This window comes from Pseudopipra pipra, chromosome 8 (genome assembly GCF_036250125.1).
Source record: "Pseudopipra pipra isolate bDixPip1 chromosome 8, bDixPip1.hap1, whole genome shotgun sequence".
NCBI classification, from domain to species: domain Eukaryota; kingdom Metazoa; phylum Chordata; class Aves; order Passeriformes; family Pipridae; genus Pseudopipra; species Pseudopipra pipra.
Window position 1 is genome coordinate 9,175,753 of NC_087556.1, and position 18,218 is coordinate 9,193,970.

The 18,218-nt window shown below is 40.4% G+C and overlaps 1 protein-coding gene across 1 annotated transcript in view; it reads right to left on the reverse strand.

Moving 5' to 3' along the window:
- Window positions 1-18,218, reverse strand: part of WAPL (WAPL cohesin release factor) — a 121,129-nt gene that overhangs the window by 85,477 nt on the left and 17,434 nt on the right. The window lies entirely within an intron of this gene.

Below are 18,218 nucleotides of genomic sequence, written 5' to 3' on the forward strand. Positions count from 1 at the left end.
GAATCTAACAGATGATATAATCATATCAAGGAATGGTAGGTAAGTCATGGTGTAACTTGCTTTTCAAGCACTGAGAATTGCCTAGACCACGTGACAGTACAGAAATAAAGTGCTATACAACTGAGATTATATAAAACATTACTTCCAAAGCAGAACCAAGGGAGAGGAGTTAGAGAAACACGGACCTCTACAAGCTTCATTAAGGAAAAGGACAAGTTTAACCAGTGAAGATTACTTTTCTTTAAATGTTGAAAGCTCTTCTATGTCTTTCATCACAGCCAATAGCCAAGAAAGAAGTCTTTCAAAAGACTTGGGTTCTTTGCTAAAATACTTTTTTCTGTGTTATATCAGAAAGTCTTTCTTAGTTGGAGCTATTATTTCACTTAAAAAGGATGTTTTTCTATAATGTAACAAATATACATAGGATATTCTGCTGAAAAAGAGATGGAGACAAGGCACTGCAGTGTTGTCATGTGATGAAATAGGTTGTTAGTAAAGGTATTGTGCCTTGTCAATGCTTTCAAAATAAAAATGAATAGCTATTCAAATAAACCTGTATTCAAAGAAATCAAAATTTGCCACCTTCATGCAGAACAAACTGTTCCCCATCCCTTCTGTATCAGGTAGTGCTTATTTGGAGACAGTTATTTGTTTGTGAAACAGATGAAACTTCAACAGCTGGCTCTGGCTGAGCCCTGTGTGTTATCTCAGAAGGTTGTTAATCTTGCTGTGATTGCATTTGCTGCAACTATGTAATCAAATGAAGGAACAAAACCTAGTTTCACTGTTTAGTGTTTGATAGACTGTATTAGATTGTAAAACAGATTCTGTAGTAGTTAACTAAGTAGTTCACAAAGCTCCCCTTAATGCTATATGTTTAAAGAAAATACCTCTGTTCTCCTCATCTAGCTTCTGAAACTGGAATGATGCTGGTTTTGAACTAATTTACAAATAACCAGGTTAACATCTATTTAACAAAACAGCTGTATCTATGAAATAGCTTCTATATAGTAATTCTTCTAGAGCTGGGTGTGGAACTTTTTTAAACTGTTGATTATTTTTCAGAATAAGCACAGGCTATTCCAAATGATATTAATTCAACTAGTGCATTATATGCAGCAACATGAAGTAATGTGCCTTTGCTCTGTGGGGAAAACCTTGTTTTCATCTTCTCATTAAGTAAAGTCATCCTTTGCAATGGAGGCTTCCTTCATTACCTAAAAAAAAAGGCCCTAAATCTGCACCAAATACTGCTGGGAAAGCTTTTCAAAGCTTTGTGTATTTGTTAGCCTGCTCTTGAACACAAAATAAGAGTGGGACTGGCAGATGTGAAACTCTGAATTATTCCAAGCAGTAACTGTTAGACTCCCAGATTAGTTTGCTATAGGTATGGTCCACCACTTCCCTGTTAAAGAAAATAACTTTTGTGCTTTTCCATTTTTCTACAAAGCTATTTATTCTTCATCAGAGGCTGAAGGAAATTGAAATGAAGAAAGGATGAGTTAGAGAAAGGAATGAGAAACACAACTTGGGAAAATGGGAAGAAATGAAGGGTGGGAGGAAAAGGAAAGTAAGTTGATTGGGGTGAGAGAGAACTGAGTAAGGTGAAAAAGGTGAGAAAAGAAATTACTTCATCACTAAGGCAATATTTATAGTGCAACAAGAACAGCATAAGCTGGGTGACTGAAGTACTGCTTGAACTCTTCAGCTTTCAAAGAACACTATTTAAATAGTTGTGAGTGTGATATTAGGAGGCCATCTTACTGTTAATTTCTTCCAGTTTTACTGACAATATCTTTCCAACCCTTAGGATGACATCTTCTGTACTAGTAGAGTGGTGTGTACAGTACCATATAAAGTTATTCTTCTCTCCATATAAAAACTCCTGAAAGAACACAACCCCCCAGCAATGCCTGCCACTGTGGGGTTTAACACATGTTCAGGGCTGGCTGGAGCTCTTGGGACTGAGAACTCACCTGAGAGTTTTCTGGTACCAGCATATGCTTTAGTCCTACACAGTGACCTACAGTCAGACCTCTAGAGATTAAGTGCTGTTAATTATTCACTTGTTTAGTAAGGATCTATGCTCATCAGTGAAATGAGCACATCAATATTTACTTTCCTAGCCAACAAAGGGGCTGTTAAAACCAGCCATGCCTTTATCTACCACATACATAAACACCATTAAAATCAATACTACTTAGCATATGCTTTAGTTTTAGTTACCATAAGCTCTGTACCCTTATAGTTTTAATAGAGGTTAAGTGATCCCAGTTATATTGTTAACACACTGGTTCTTGCAGACCTCCTGCAATCTTATTTTATACCTTTTTATCTTTATCTGGAAACTTGCCCAGTTTTCCAAATCAGTTTTATTAATATAATTTGCATTAGCAGTGAATTTAACCTAACTCGCTCTTTCCAGTTAGTTTAGTTTTTAAGTTGCCATTCAAGGAAATGGCAACTTCTAGGCACAAAAGGAACCAAAGGGATAAAACAAAAGAAAGGAAACTACTAGTGGGGCCTGCAGTTAATACATATTTAGAATGACAAAGGGAAGCAATATCAGCAGCATTTGTGCCAACTTTTGGAAGTCTCAAGTGTCTGCTGATTGCTTTTAAAAATATTTGACCCATAATTTAGTTTTTCCAGAAAATTATCTTAGATTTTCTTCTTTTGTGGGTGGTGGGAATGAGAAAGATACCTCTTCCCATTCTGTTTGTGTGCTATTCATCTGTCCTTTGGTGAGCAAGGCCTGGAAGAGACCTTTTTCATCTGCTTTGGACATTCAAAGGCCATTCTTCTCTGAGAACAGCTGCTCTTCCAGAGGAGTCCCTTCTTTGAAGAGATGATTGCTGTGACAGATTTGCTTTACAAATTTGTAATCCTCTCACATAAATGTTATGCCAGAACCATTAGTAAGATCAGCATTTTTTGTGTCAATAGATATTCCCTGTAAGAGATACATTTGATTTGACTTATTAGTCTTATCACAGCCCTTGCAGGTTTTTTTCCTTCTGTCTAAAGAATAAGAAAAAATCTGCAACATAACATTCCTGTAATGGAACAGCCTTTTATTGTCTAGATACAATAGATAAAAGTATTTGTCTTTTTTATACAGCTAAAGGGAAAGGTAGCATGATGGCACAGTCACTGTATTTCATTATTTCCCACTTTAACTTCTGGTGCTAGTAGTGCTTTACTAAAATGTTTCTGCATCTATAGATATATATCTATAGAATAGATGTTGTCCCTTAGCAAAAGACAGTTCAATTGGGTATTTTTTACTGATGTAATCCTGAAAAAAACCCTGAATATCTGCATTATTTCACAACCTTTTTGAAATAAAGATATTTTTAGGTTAGAAGCTTCATGCAAAAAAATACAAAAAGGGACCTGTCAAGAGACTTATTTTGACAGTTCTTTTCATGCAAAAAATCAGAATTTATGCTTTTGATATCACTTGAAGATATAATACTGGGTTTTGCACAGGCAAGATTCTCTGACTAGCACTAATGTTCATGCAGATTGCTTTTAGTAAGTAAGCTTCCCACACCACTAATGACTTTTCAGTTCCATTAGTCTGTTATGTATTATTGATTTGAAGCATTACTGATTAATGCTGTCAGTAGATTTATTTCTGTTCCTAGAGTGTAAAGGTTGACACCTCTGTTAGATAAATGGTGTGTTACTGCTTGCTTTAGTTTTTGCTGTGTCCTCTTCCTCTGCTCCTGTCTGTTCCCTGGGCCACAGTGCTGTTCTTTCCTTTACTGTGTTTTTCCTAATACTTGGTTAAATGGTCTGTGCTTTCCATTCACCTTCTATGCATGGAATTTGCAGTGAACTTTGGAAAGTATAAGCTGGTACAGAAATGGGAAACTTGTGCCTGTGCAGCAGTGTTTTTCCAAAGTGAACAGGGTGGTGTTTGATGGTCAGTGCTCCTTCCAGAGCCTGTCTCTGCTGCTGCTCACAAACAGCTCTGTCCTGGCTGCTCCTGCTCCCCAGGGATCACAGGCTGCTCTTGGCACTGGGGGGCTCTTCAGTCATTGAAGCAGCTCCTCATCCCACCACTTCCAGGTTCCACATTATTTGTAGGGCCCAGGTATGTGGGATTACTCAATATTGGATTTCTCATGTTTCATGTAAAGCACTACAGTGCACTTTAGGTTTGTGACCAAGCCCCATAAAACCAGATCCAGCTCTTCAATCTCTTCAATTCAAAGATTACAAACGTCAGCTCCTTTTATCTTTTTAACTAGTGACTTATTACATCGTATGTGTTCTTCAAGCTACCATCTATTCTGCACTTTTGAATTACTTTATATGTTGAATACCTAAACTTTAGTCATCAGCACCTCTGTTCAGTACAGGTTATATATCTTTGGCTGTTTTCTGCAAGCTATTTTATAGCTTATGTCCCTGTAGACCACAGACATTTTGCTCTCTAATATAGTATATAGCTCATCACCTGCACTTCTAAGTCTCTCACTATTTCCATTGCACATATATAATAATTAGACTTCATATTAGCCTGTCAGCACTGATAATCTACACCATATTTCAAAGTCAGGTTTTTTGAAGCACTTAAATGGTATTTTTGGGAAATCTTACTTAATACCAGGCTATCAGCTGTCTGTAAGATTAAGTCACTCAAGTTAATTCTTTGAGAATGTGCCACCTCCATCAGCTGTGGAACAGAAATACAAAGACCAAATGCCTGTGTAAATTAAGACTGGGGACTTTGATATCAAAGTTAGTGTAAGTGGCTGTAAAAAAAAAGAGTTATAGAAGTTTTAAATGTACCTGGTTTCATGTGTCTGGGTGGGGGGTTTCAGTTAGACCTGTCACCTAATAGCCTTTATTTTTCTGCAAGGAGACAGAGTGAAACACTTTGTATGAAATGGAGCAGAAAGTTCCTCAGGTTTGGAAAGGTGGCTCAAAACCTTTCCTGTGAAGGGCAAAGATTGAAATTAGTTTAAATAAATGATTTGTTTCCATCTTTTGGTAAATAAATCAGTCAGTGTAAAGTTGTATCCTGAATTTAAACAGTAGCAGTCTTCTGCATTATACACATCTGATTATAAAAGAACAAATTGCCAATAATTCCTCAGAGTTTATTTAGGTAATTACCCTGCATAAAAGACCATTGACATCTTTGACTCCTACGTAAGTACTTTCAGAGAAGTGCATCAAGTGACCTCACAATAAATATATAGGTGAAGTTCCAGAACCAGTTCTCCAAAATGCACAGGCACAGATGATCATTAAAGGACTAAAATACTTTTCCTGTGAGTGAATGTTTCTCACAGAATGATCTCTAATACAACCTCTCAATATTGATCTTTAAGCAAAACTTGCCAAGCATCTTTCTGCTTGGGAATATATATATGTATTTCATAACTCTACTGGCTACCAACTATTAAGAACCTGGCCTCAGTGGAATGGTTAGAGAATGAAAAATACTCTTTAAAGTCTTCCCTTCATTATTTTTCTATGCTTAGTGAATTGTGAAGAGCCTTTTATTGCAGTAATGTCTAATAAGCAAAGGTAAGAAATTGAGAAGCACCATAAAATACAAGAAAAGCCTGAGAAATAGCAGTGATTAGAAACTATGCTCGGCACAGAGACTGTTGATGTTGCATTGCTGTGTTACATTTCTAGTTCTACTCAGCCTCTCAGTTCTTCAGCCTAATTCTTATACAAAACCCATGTTCCTAAATCTTCAGCTGGTCATTTTGGGTGCTTCAGTTTCAGGCACTTCTGTGAAATGTGAATATCAGAGTTCTGATTATCAAACCTTGAAAAACAGAGCTTTTTTAATAAGGCCGTTTTGGATATTAAAAAAAAAAAGATTTTGCATTGAAATAGGTGAAGCAAGAATTCATTTTAAGTGGAAAAATTTTTCTTCCAATCATTAGGAGAAAGGAAGGAAAAGGAGCTTGTCTCAGCTGGTTCATTCTGGCAACTTTTTTAAAAGGCACTTGCATATCATGAAGGGAGTTGCTAAGCAGAGCTGAAAACTGGGTTTTTGTAGTATGACTCTGTTTTAAATTATACAAAGCTTTCCAAGAGAGGCTGTGTTAGCTTTCAGGTTTCTGTGCTTGTGCTCAAGCTAAAGAGCAATTTGGCTTGGACCAAAATAATTTCATGGTTCAGACTGCAGCCTTTCTTTTCCTGGACTTTTAGGATAACAACTTGAAACTGTGTTCTTACTTACATCCTGAATCCTTTTTCAAACCCACAAAAGCCCCATCAATGTTTGATTTAGATCACTGAAATATGGTTTGAGAAGCACAGAATTGCTGAGCTGCATACTGTGTGAGGCTGAAAGAGTATTTTAGAGAAATCTCACCATATTCCTGCACTCTTTCCTGGCATGCTGCTTTTAGTCACTCGATGTGGAATTAGAAAAACCTTTGGACTGACTCAAAATGGCCATTGTCACATTCTGCTGTTCTTAGAAATACTTACTTAAATACCACTGTCTTTCTCTAATGCAATAGATTATTTAAAATAATAAATAAATTTTAAAAATCCCTCATGAGATCTTTTGGTCTAAGCCTCCAAAATGTCAGATGATTCCAAATTTAAGATCTTAAATAAATGTCCAGATGGTAAATAGGTATTTAGGTGCAAGGTAGTGAGCCTCTGTATTTGAGAAAATGTGCTAATTTTTAAGAATTGACTTAGCAAGAAAACTTTAGTAGTGAGAACTCAATAAGAATCTGAGACTCAGTGTCTGTCAGGTGCACTAATAAGTGCACTAATAGGACCTAATTGCCCTGACCAGCCTCACCTGACACCCCTCTACCCATGGGGCCAGGGCTGGGTTTAAGCTTAGGCCTGAGCCTGTCCCAGCTATGCCTTGCGCAGCCATGGGTCTCGCTGATCTGGCCCTGGTACCTTCACTGGTTCCAAAATGCTGCCCTTTGCTCCCAGGTTTGCCCCAGGCCTGCTTTGCTGGCATGGACTTGCCTGATAGCCCAGACTCTCAGCTGGTCCTGGCTAATGGCTCACCTTGTTCATGTGCTGTGGGACAGTGCCCTGGCTGTTGAGGCTTCTGCCCTCCTGGGGAATTATTGTCTTCCTGGCCTTTGGTGTTCCCTGATGTGTCTAACACTCCTAGCTTAAATTCTTTCTTTTCTTTATTCTTAATTTGGTTACTTCAGTGTCCAAACACCTGACTGCTTAACCTTTTCGAAACACCCCCGTGAGAAAAGAAATGCTGCTCTTTCTGCTCTACATGTATTGAACTGGAGCTGCAGCAGAACCAAGTCACTTGTTAAACTGGCAGGAAGTTCCTCTGGAGAATGAGATCTTGTAGTAATCGAATCTGCAGGGTGAATGGGAAAAATACCTCCACTGTTTTTCCACTGTAAAGAAGCTCTGGAAGGCTTGTCCAGAAAGTAGAGCCTGTCAGGTAACAAGTGTTGCCAGGAAGGAACGTGCTTTGGTGTTTGAACAGCACTTGGAAACTCCTTCTCTGACAGAATCTTCCTTGGGTGATTTATACTGGCTTTGCAGTTGCTTTATAATGGGGAGCCCTGATCCTCCAGCAGTAAGAGCTGAGCCGGTACAGCCATGCTGACTCACACATCTGAAGAGATCCATTATAAAAATACACAACTGCTCAGTAAGGGGGATTAGACCTGGAAGTTTATTGTATGTTCTGTGGAATACCTATTTTGGTCAAACTGTAAATTGGAGTCCTAATAGGTATACTGTTCCTTAAATGTGAAATGTTTATGCTCAGAAAATAGGGTTGAGTTTCTTTGGTATCTGACTTGAGACTGCTGACATGAGATTTTTTTTATTTTTTTTAATGGAGTAACCACCCCTGATCACTGTTGACTTGCTGTCTCCAAGACACTAGAGCACCCTGAGATCCCTGTGCTTGTCTGCTGATGGTATCTCGTTCTGATTGCTGTCCAAGGACGTTTCTCTGTGAACTGCAAAATAAACAGCCCTGTTCTCTCACACCAAGAGAAATCCAAGAAAGGTACTGAGCCACAAGTCAATGAATTTGAAAACAGAGAGATTTAGTAGACTTTTAAGTGTGTCCATGATCAGGAATATAATAGTAATAGATTGTACTGATTCCATGGTTAGGAGTTTTTGAACTTATATGGTGGGGGGAAAACAGTTTTCCCCCTGCAGTTATAAAGTGGTAAAACCCCAGGGGGTGGTGACCCTGGAAGTTTTGAAGTTTTAACCAATGAGCGCTTCTGCGAAATACAAACATACCACGAGCAAACGGAAGAGGAGGTTGGTTGTAGTTTGGTAGAAGAAGTGGCCATGTTGTAGGAGCCACGAGGAGAGACAGCAGCAGCCCCACTGGGGGGCTGCGGGGACTTGGAACAGCGTAATGCTGGGCTAGGTACCTGTGGCTCAAAGCTAAGAACATCTTCTCCACCGTGAGTGAGCAGAGACAGAGCAGCGGCAGAAGCAGTGTCCAGAAACGGTGGCAGGGAGCCAGAAAAGATAAGAAGCGGCAGAGGCATTACAGCTGAGTAGGAGAGACACAGAGATGTCTAATTAAGAGAGAGAGAGAGAGCAGGACTAAACTCTATACAGAGTTTTGGGGGTAAGAACTGAACCAGACCCCCCAAACCCCCTTTGAGACCCCTCTTAAGTTGGGGTGGTGGACTCCTACTGGATGGAAGTCCTAAAATGCAACATGCAGCACCGGAGAGAGAGGAGCTGAAAAGCTCCGAGAAGAATGTGGAGGGGGTGACCTTGGCCCCCCTGCTGCTTGATGGCAGAGCACAGGAGCTCTGCAAAGGGGCTTAGATCCCCTAAAGATAAGGACTGTCAGGGAGACCCCGGAGCTTCGTGATATGACGTAGTGAGGTGACCCTTGTCCTGGTGAACACAGCCTATGGAGGAAGACCCTCGCTTGAAACGAGTGGCTGAGGGGCTTGGATTCCCCCTCGTGTGTGCTGGCAGAGATCCAGCCACAGCTGCTGCTGCATGGGAAGAAGATAAGCTGCTGCCCTAGAGACTGGAAAGGATCTTTCCTTCTTCCCTCCTGGACTTTTATTTGGAGGGGAGAAGAGATCTGGTCCATTGTAAATACTTATGTCATGGTAGAGATAGCTGAGATTGTGTGTGTAATGTATTATAATATTTATGTGTACAGTCATTGTAATATATTCCCATTCCCCCATTCTAAGTCTCGTGTGGTTGTCTGGAAAAAACATATCTTATACTAGGTTGAGATGTGGGAGGGGGTTTGAAAATAGGGAATTAGATTTTTTGAAGCTCTCAAACCATGACGACTTATCTTCACTTAAATTTGTGAAGTCAGAAGTGACTGTATTTCTCTTTACTTCTTCTCCCTAACAATCAGTTACTATAAAAAAAAAACAGGGGAAAAAAAAGTAGTATTTTCACCTCTTGTGTCAAAGGCAGCAGCAATGCATTTGTTTATTAAAAAGTATTTGCGTGGTAAGGCAAAGGCTTAACTTTTGGGCTGGATAGATTTTTTTTTTTGGTGGGGGGAACAAGAGAGGATGAGAATAATTAATAAATTATATTTTGTAACTGAAGCCACAAAAAGGGGAAAAAACACACAGAAAATGATTTTGTAATCAGGGAAAAGTGCCTCTAAATGTCTGGGTTTTGTTGAGGTGTTCTGCAGTCTGAAGTCCCATTACTGATACTTTGCTTTGAAAAGAGTACATTGATTTTCTCACTAGCAAAAAGAGTAACTGGATCATTCACTCAGAAGTGAGATAAGGCCTGTCTAAATCTGATGTTTCTCATCATGAAATCCACTTTTATATTACACAGGGAGGGGTCAGTCACTCCCTACTGGTGGCATTCTTAATTTTCAGTGTGTATAAGAAGGAAACTGGTGTGCAAAAATAGCTCAAATGTCCTGGGGAATCAGGCCCAGAAATGAAGTCTGTATTCGAGGATGCATGTTGTTAATGTGTTTTGGTGTTTCAAGCACATTTTCAGCCATCTCAAAGGAGCAAAAAGAGTGCAATTCCCAGCTTCTCCAATCACATATATTAATTTCAGGATGTTCTTTCAGCGAAAAATTCTTACAGTAAGTAGAGATGACATGTTTGTCTATGTTTATCTGCTGTGCAGCAAAATTACCACCCAATTATGTTTTTATGATTTGCAACATCATCTGCAAGTCATGAGCAGGAATGTGAGTTCTGTAGGGAGTAGGCAGAATTATAAAACTAGACTGAAGTGAGAAATATTAGTCTGGCTTTCTGAGGACCAGTGCCAGTGTTTATCACTTTATATAGGTTTGATTTTCAGATGTTTGTTTATTCAGAAGGTTTACTCTCTTGCTTTTTAAACTGAGAGCAGTCTTCAGATGTCCCCATTTTTATTAAAACAAAACACTCGCTTTGTATTGTAGCCATACTGAAATACTTGCCAGTTCATCACCAAAAAATTAAGCACAGTGCATTTTTTTAAGCGAATTCATGGCACTACCAGAGAAGGGAAGCCCACCACGTTTGCATTACTGTCATACTTAGAAACTTTAGGCAAATCAAAGCATTACACCAGCATAGAACAAAAAGTCTCTGCTCCAAAGAGCTTGCTACCAAAGTACAGGGAGACAAGAAATGCAGGGTATACAGGCAGCAATATATATCTGATTTAAGAGAAAAGAATGGGGGGGGAGGGGGTATCAGTAAATGGGATGCAGGGCAATAATAGTAAGAAATGGGCTGGGAGGGGACAAGATCAAGATGAACTCGGCTTAGACTAAGCTGGACGCAGCCATGCTGGCACACATGGATCCTTGGCTGCAACCTTGTGATAATTGCCCTGTGCCTTCCGCTAATTAAGGTCAGAGAAAAACGATGTCGTGGCAGCTGAAACAGAAGTCAGTGAGGATCCAGAGGAGGCATTTAGCAGAGAAGGTATTAATAAAGGCCATGCTGAGGAGGTAAAAAAGAATCTGTTCATTTAGAGGGCCTTGTGTGACCACTTGGTAAATCAGAGTCCAAGGTGGTGACAGGCTGGATGATAACCCCAGCAGAAGAGTTTATAAAGAAATGGGCATGTGGCTTTGCACTTCTGTACATTGAGAAGCACTGATTATACTGCACTGGATTCTGTTCCAGCTTAGGCATTAGGCCTGTTTGAGTTTGGTCTTTGTGTGAAGAATTTCAAGTTGCAGCAGAGACAAACTCCTCATAACATCTCTGTTCTCAGTGGTCATTATAGAATTCTGACCAAACCTCAAACACTCCTTTAGTCTGTACCAAATCCTGCTTCTGTTTCAAGGGCTGGCCCTTTGCCTCAGGTAGGATACTGTTCACTGAAATCTCTTAGACTCAGCTAAAATATCTTTTGGCATTTTTAATTTTTCACTCATTCTTCAGGCTGTTTTCAGAAAAAAATCAAATACAATATTTAGAAAATTCAGTGTTAGCAAGTGGTCAGTTTGATCCTCCTCATCCTACCCAAATTCCTGAAAGCACTGGGTACAATGTAGTCTAGAACAGCAAAACAGGGCACCTGCAATAGCTGTGAGTTGCTGAGACTTAAGCTGCAGTCAGTCATAAAGCTGCCTGCTTATTAGTGCAGTAACAGAATTTTCTCCCACCAGTGGCTTGACAAGCACAGCTTGTTGGTTTGGGTATTTTTTTTCCTACAGAACCACTGATGGTATTTCTAGAAACAATAGGATTCCTTTCACAAGGCTGATGTAAGACAAGACATTATGTGCCAAAAAAAATAATTGTATAACCATCAGGGCAGTATATGTATTTTCTGTGGATGATTTGCAGACCATAGTCCTATAATCTAAGGAGAAATATGATAATTCTTTTATATCAAATGAACCTCACTTTGTTTATGTTCTGGTTATCATGAACTATTATTTCTCAAATGTCAGGGGTTTCATTTTGATTGCTGTGTGTGGGTACAAATTGCTTCATATTGCTTAGTCTTTTCACATTTTTCATTTGCTTAGTCTTTTCAACTAGGCTGTTTCCATTATCTTCCTCTGTCTTACCTATCAAGACACTTCTGCAGCCCCTTCCATGAGAGGCTCTAGTCGCTGAGTTCTTTCTGTTTCAGAAGTAACTACAACATAAGCAGATTAAAGAACAAACAATCAAAGCCCAAATGGTACCAATAGTTCTTCCTGTAAGAAGAACTATTCGTCCTGACCCAAACGTGGCACTGCTGTCTCTGGCCATCTCTAATGGCAGTCAGGACTTGACTGGGGGGAAAATGCTGGATACAATTTCTCTGCAGTTTTATTTCTCACCTCTTCACCAATAATCCTCCTCTTACTGGAGTCCTGTCACAGCTGGGAAACACAATTCTGCTGTATCTCTGCATAAGCAAATCTTTCACAATCCCTGCTTCCAGCAGAAATGACCACCATGTGCTGACCCCACATGTCAGCTCACTGCAGTTGTCTGTGACAGAGACCTGATCTTTTAAGGGGAGGAGAGCAACAAGGGAAGTTTTCTTTCAGGTTGGTATCTAATTATTGCCTGAAGGATGGGGAGAGTGTTCTTCTGCAGTGGTACAGCAGCTTTTCAATAATTTTTAAAATGCAGTTTTTCTCTGCTAAAAGTAGGCACTAAACTGCACCAGCACAATCAGTTTTAGCTCACATATGTGAGAAGGAGAGAGCTCTTACTTGGGAACTGAAAGTAGGGAAGCTTCTAGCTGAAATTATTTGAAAAGAGTTTGGCTAACCAAAATTCCCTGGAGAAGGGTAGGCTTTGCACAGAGGTTAAGCCACAGGAGACAGGAAAGGATGAATCTGAAAGCTCAGTCCACAAAGCAAGGTAAGAGGCTTTGTTTGGAGGGACTGCAAATCCAACTTGGCTTGGTGTGGGGAGCTCTTTGTACAACTACTTTGCCTTCAGACTTGGTGGGGAAGGACAAGAGGGACAGAGGTGGGTTAACCTTTTTGAGCTACCTGGCCTTGAAGCCATAAGCCACTAGAGAAAGCTGGAAATGGAACTGGGGAAACTAAGGCAGAGCATCTGCTGGATTGTGCCTTGCCATAGAGTGGCAGCCTAATGCCATTTACAGGGATACATTCATAGTGTTGGAGAGATCACTGATATAATCTCTTCATCTCAGTGGAAAAGATTTTTTTTTTTATAAGTCTTAGAAAAAACCCTTGTGTTTGATTGGACTTTTCTAAACCATCCTCTCTGGTCTGGCCCTTCTGTACTTGCTCCAGCCCTGGGATTCTCCCTCTCCTGCTGTGGGGCTGAACAGCCCAGTGTTAATGTTTGCTGGCTGCACCCTGCAGTTTGTGCTTTTGCTGTTCATCATAGATCTTGGCTACCCTACAAACTTAGAACTGCCCATGAGGTGAATTATTCACTTCTACAGCAGAGCAGAAACCACGTTGATTTGATTTACTGTTTTCTATTTTGTCTATTGATTTTTGAGTAGTCCCAAGTGTATGCTCCCATGAAAGGCCATACAGAACTTTGTACTCAGTCTAACAATTTTATTTACAAAGAGCCTCCTTGCCTCCACGTCCCCTTGCCAAGTTGCTCTAGGCATGAAGAACTAAATTTAATTTCTATGATTAATAGAGCCCAAAGAAGATATATATTACACAACTCTCTCCTTGCTTTGTTACTTGGGGTGCCAAAATTGCAGTGCACTGTCTGAGAACAGCTAAGAAGTGGGAGAGCTCCCACCTGACACATCTTAGCTGTTAAAAGGCAAAAAGAACACAGATGGTTGAAACCAAATTTTCGTATAAAATGAGCAACCAGATTTCAATGGCATACCTAAGCAGATAACTTTCTTGCAGGTACCAGTACAAAAGTAGGTCCCTAAAAATGCTTCTGAGAGAAATGTGGTTTCAGGTGTTGCAGCCACTGACGAGCCAGGGCTGTCTGTACAGCAGGGACTGTGTAAGGGACTCACACTGTGTAGTGTGATATTGCCTTTTGAAAGGCAGATATTGCAAATAGTCAGGCTCTCAAGTGAAAAATCAATAGTTCCTCCCTCTACCCCATCACTTACAGGAAGACCTAGCATGGCTAGAGGGCAAGCAGAGCATATTCTGAGCATAGCATTGTCTTTCCCAAGATGTTTTCAGGAATTATCACTATCATTCTCTACTTCACAGCGGGGAAAATAAAATCACTCAACTTGAAATACCCAACAACTTTGCTTTGTCCATTCCTCACTTGTGGAAACTCAAATCCCAGGACCTGTATTTGCACTCAAAGAAGAGTGGGACTTTTCCCATTTCTCAGTAGTCTATTCTTCTTTCCTCATGCTGGCCTTGGAAACCTAGATGATCTTCCAAAAAATGTAAGGAAGCCCAGGTGAGCCTTTGTAAAGATGTCTCAAGGTTGTTAATGCCGAGCTGACCGTACCCCATGTTGTTTAACTCTGCTGGCATTTCCCAACAGCAGGCTGTTTATCTTCTAAGCAGCAGATTACCTGTTCTTTCAGTCCACTCTGTATTCCTGCAGACAAGCTAAAACCTAATTCCACATAGAGCTCCCAGCCAAAGAAGAGGACAATGAGTTCTTTTTCAGTCATTTTAAGACAAGTCCTATGCTCATTTGGACTTTAATTAAATTTTATCCAGGCATTATCTTTCCCTTTTTTCTGTTAGACAGTTTTCTCAGTTTCCTGGAAGGGTCCCAGAATCCATGGTTTGCTGCTGGTTTTGCCTGCAATTTATAAAAAACCCCTATGAACAAAAGTAAATTATCAACAGCAAGAGGTTGCATTGGGTCTGACTGAGATGGAGTTAATTTTCCACATCATAGCCCTCCCAGAGCTGCACTGGTACCTATGAAGGTGTTGCTCACACATCAGTGTTTTGGCTGCAGCTGAGCAGTGCTGGGGCAGCATCAAGGCTGTCTCTCCAGCACTCCCCTCTTACCAGTAGGCTGGGGGTGGACAAGATCTTGGGAGGGGCCATAGCCAGGACAGCTGATCCAAGTGACCAAGGGCATATTCCATACCATACTATGTCTGCTCAGCAATAAAAGCTAAGAGAAAGGAGGACAAGGGGGCATTTTTATTACAATGTTTGTCTTCTGGAATAACTGCTATGCCAATGGAAGCCCTGCTTCCTGGGAAGTGGCTGGGCATCACCTGCTGATGGGAAGTAGAGAATAAATTTTTTCCTATGCTTCTGCACATAGCCTTCACTTTTGTTTTATTAAACTACCTTTATCTTGAGCCACAGTTTTTTTCCATCTTATTTTTAACTTTCCCCCCCAGTCCTGCTGTGGGGAGGAGGGATAGAGTAGCTTGGTGGGTAGCTGGTGTCCAGCTGAAGTCAGGACTCTAAAACTGGGAAGGCCATTCTCACCATAGTTCAACGTGACAGAATTCTGAGATTAATTCTGGGCAGGTTTTCTTTTCTCCAAAAGTGACTGGAGGGCAGTTCAGACCTTGCCATAAACCAGGTGAACTTCCACCACGTTTCACACATAAAACTAGGTCAGAAATGTCTGAAAGCTTTAGGACGAGCCAGATGACTTTGAAAGCACCTGGGGTCACAAACTGATACATTTTCTCCATTGAGCTTCCCAGGAATACAATAGAGATAAGCTTTTGGTAGAGAATAAACAAGGGAGAAAGGCCAAATTTCCCTCCATATCCAGGCCTAACATTCTGGTAACTTTAAGTGAAATAGCCTTACCTATAAAGAAAAACAACCATCTCAATAAAATACTTGGAAGTGTTCTCTCTGGTTTTATACTGCATATAAAACAAAGCAAACCTGAGAGAAAAAAGTTTTATTATTGATTTGCTATATGTCTTTGTCTGACTTCTTGAGCCCTAGAGACAGAGAATGAGATGTCTTGTACTTCACACCTTGTGCAGTTCTAGGATGACTTCTCTTCTTCCATGGAAGCTGAGGCATCACATTTAAAACTGGGCAGCTGAATTGCCTCTAGCAATTGGCTTCAATAAAGGATCAGACAACTACCACCATATGAGAACATTTCCACTGGACATGAATCTTAGTGTTAGGGTCCAATTTTCAAAATACTTTCCCCTAGCTTGGAGGTGCTTAGCATTCACAGAGTCCTGAGGCAAAGGAAGGATACCAGAGCAGTAGCCCTCTTTGGACAAGCACTTGCTTCTCACTGGGAATACTTTCTTTCTCTCCTTTTCTGCATATTGTTTCATCATACACTCTCAGGAGCTGCTGAACTAATCAAATTCATCTACCTGGGAAGGCATGTACAACAATGACAAATCTAATGAAGCAAGAAGACACATGGCTTTTGTAATGTCTAATTTACTTTTAAAAGACCACATTTATTCCCTGAGCTGATTACTCTGCCAAACATATTATGGGGTCCTCTAAAAATGCCAAAAAATTGGATGCTTCCAGGCTAACTGAAAATGAAATATTTTCAGTGCAGTGACTCCTTGTTAAGATGAAAGGGAACAAGAAGGAAGAAAAATGTCATCTGTGACTGAGGGAAAAGGAAAACTTCATGTGCAAGCTGCATGTAAACAGACTGTGTTGGCATTGTCCAAAACTAAGACATAAAGCAGAAAACTAAGAGGATCTAAGCAAAGAAAATGAGAATGTTGAGTCAAAGATCACATCTGATCCAGTGTTTATGCTTGTCTTGAGGATTGTATGCCTCAAACTTTATGTCTTATCAGTTTGACAAGATCAGGATGTAACTGTATGCGACTCCTTTGAACATAAAGTTCACACAAATGGGAGATCTCCCATTGTCTCCTTTCTCTGCACATCAATCATTTCAGTGTCCTTTCTGCTCCACTCCCTTGATAAGCTTTATCTGAAGACAGTAGGAGCCTTTGCCAGTCTCACATTGTGGCTTTCTGCAATGGCACCTCCTGCCTCTTTAGGAGTAAAATGGGAAATTGTCTTCCAGAAAGGTCCTGTCCCTCAAAATGTCCAACACTGTTGTTTGCTGCCTCATTCTTACAGTGTGCTGCCTGCAAGCACTGTGTGTGCAGGAACAGAGTGATGGATTTGGAGTTCACAACAATGTCTTTTGAAATTTGTACCATTAATGTCACATCCACCATAGCCCCGATATTCTTGTGTCTGATGTCACACACAGAGAAGAGGGGAAGAGCACACTCTAGAAAACTACTGTAGGATCTCAGACACTGAAAAAGCTGGAACTTGTCAGTTCTAGAGCCACCTCTGGGTGCAGTTCTGCCACGGCTGGTTTAACTCTGGCCTGGTTGTGCCTACCAGCACTACAGGACAGAGATACTCCGTGGAATATCTTTGCCTTTCATGACAGGTCTGCTAACAATTATTTTTAAGATCTCACCATTCGAGAGGCTGTAGCATCTAAGTGTCTCCTCTGGTTAATGTTCAGTGGCCTGGTGACACAAGGTTACCACTGCCTTGCTTAAATGACTATCAAGGAAAGGGACTCTGCAGCACTACAGGCGAGTGCCTTTCATTAGAGGCACAGCTCCCGTTCATGCAAAGAAATGCAATCCCTTTTCCTTCAGTTTATGGTTAGGTGCTGCTTGTGCTAATTTAAGGAAAGGTACATGAGAAGAGGAGTGTGTGCAGAGCTGGGGGAATACAGTTCCCACCATTACTCTCACAGCCTTCTCACAAAGGCTTTCCAGTAACAGTTCACACCATCTATTTTTATCCCCAGCTGCAATGGAGCTAATAGCTCGCATCAGGGTCATTTTGGCAGTGGGTGGAAGGCCTAAACTCTCTGATATTTAGGCTGCAGTATCTGCTAGAAGAGCTTTTTCACACACTGTGCCTAATTCTCTACTGCAATTAAACTTCACTTTACCACAGTAATAGGCCTTCAGCTGGGAATACAGCAATTCGTGTCTCTTTGCACAATGCAATGTAAAGCAAGATTGGTGTGAATAAAAACCTGCTCATGTATGCCCTACATAACACAACTGAAAAAGAAACCAGGCACCTCTTGAAACAGGTGGATGTTTGCTGTTTTCTGCTAAGGTATTTGTGTGTCTTTTTTTTTTTTTTTTAAACTAAAGAGCAGAAAAGGATGATGTCAGTGGGTTTTATCCCTATGTTTTGTTTATTTTTAGAAATGGACCAACAAACAACCATGACCTAAATTCTACAAGACAGAAGTGCACACAAGCACATTGTTTCATATCAGAATGTATTTGAGTTCTGACAATTTCAGCAGAACTGTACACATATATCTTCTTTAAAAGCAGGCTACAAAAAACTAATTCACCAATACAGTGAAAGTGAACTGTAAGGTCTAATATTTGAGACGGCG